General features: G+C 43.6%; 1 non-coding gene across 1 annotated transcript; it reads left to right on the top strand.

Moving 5' to 3' along the window:
* The first annotated feature begins 343 nt into the window (after positions 1–343).
* Positions 344–446, top strand: LOC141417669 (U6 spliceosomal RNA). Its single transcript, XR_012442318.1, has one exon. It is a non-coding gene; the product is annotated as a U6 spliceosomal RNA (small nuclear RNA).
* Positions 447–1,463: the final 1,017 nt, after the last annotated feature.

The following is a 1,463-nucleotide window of genomic DNA, read 5'->3' as shown; positions in this document are numbered from 1 at the left end:
TTGCCCAGAGCCGGCCTCAGACCCTGATCTGCCTACCTATGCTTCCCATGTGCCTGGAATTATATGCATGAGCCATCACGCCCAGCTTATTTATTGAAATGGTGTCTTGCTGATTCTTTGCTGAGCACCTGCCTCAAAGCAAGACCCTCCCACTCTCCACATCCCAACTAGCTGGTATTACAGGTGTGGTTTACCATGTCCCATCCTGTTTGTTGTTTTTGTTTGTTTTGGACAGGGTCTCACCACATGGTGTGGGCTAGCCTGAAACTCATGCTGGTGCTGGGTTTACAGGCATATGGCCCTATGCCCAGCATTTTAATGTGTCTGTTAAAAAATAAATTGTGTGCTGGCTTTGACAGCACATATTCTAAAACTGGGGTGATAAAAGATTAACATGGCCCTTATGCAAGGATGACACACAAATTTGTAAAGTGTTCATACCTCAATAAATAAATAAAGATTTAATTTTTAAATTTTAACGAAAAAGCTAAGCATAATAAGTGAGTAACTTATATCGTGTGTTAGAGATGGATAAGAGCTATAGCATGAAGTAGCACAGGATAAAAAGGATTTAGGAACAGTGGCAGAGGGAATCATTAGAGATTTTAAATGGGCTTGTCAGGATAGGCCTCCTTGACACAGTTCTATCTGAGCAAGGACTTGAAAGAGGCAAGAAATGAGTCACGAGGGGAAGTGGGAGAAGGTTCGCTCCAGACAGAGGGAGAAGCAAGTGCAAAGACCCAAAGGTAAGATCGGGCCTGCTCAAGGAACAGCCGAAGGCCAAGGTGGCAGGGTGGAGTGAATGAGGGTGATTTGAGCAGGAGATACACCTAAAGGCAATGGGGAAACACGAGTGAGCTAGGTTTCTTTTCTAAGTGAATTAAGGAATTCCTGAATGGCCTGAGCAAAGCAGTGACATAATAATTTTTTTAAGCAGGGTCTTAACATGCAATACAGGCTAGCCTTGAACTTACTATGTATCCCAGGCTGACCTGGACATCTCATCTCTCCTATCTCAGCCTCCCAAGTGCTGAGATTTCAAGCATGTGCCACCTCACCCAACTATTGCCATAATTTGACAGACTTCAATGAGGTTGGTGTAGTTCTAGTTTGAGTCCACACCGTGAGAGGAAGGTTGTAGCAAAAAGACCAGTTAGAAACTATTTGAGTAGCCAGTAGATGGAAAGATGTAGATAGATTTTGAAGGTAGAGACAAGAGAAATTCTTGTAGGATTAGATACAGAGTGTAAAAGAAAGGAGAGTTACAGATGTTGCCAGGGTTTTGTTCTGAACACCAGAGGGAGGGATGGAGATACCATAACCTGATTAGGGCAGACCATGGATGAAAAGGTTTGTGAGGAAGGACAGCCCTACACTTTTGCTCCTGGGCCATTCATTGGTACTGAGTGCAAAGTGTGGCTCTTACCCTCAGTAGGCAGAAAATACATTTTGAATGGACAAGT

The sequence above is a fragment of the Castor canadensis genome, chromosome 15, assembly GCF_047511655.1.
Source record: "Castor canadensis chromosome 15, mCasCan1.hap1v2, whole genome shotgun sequence".
Taxonomy (NCBI): domain Eukaryota; kingdom Metazoa; phylum Chordata; class Mammalia; order Rodentia; family Castoridae; genus Castor; species Castor canadensis.
The sequence above is the reverse complement of the archived record's forward strand: the minus strand, read 5'-3'. Positions and strand labels throughout refer to the sequence as shown.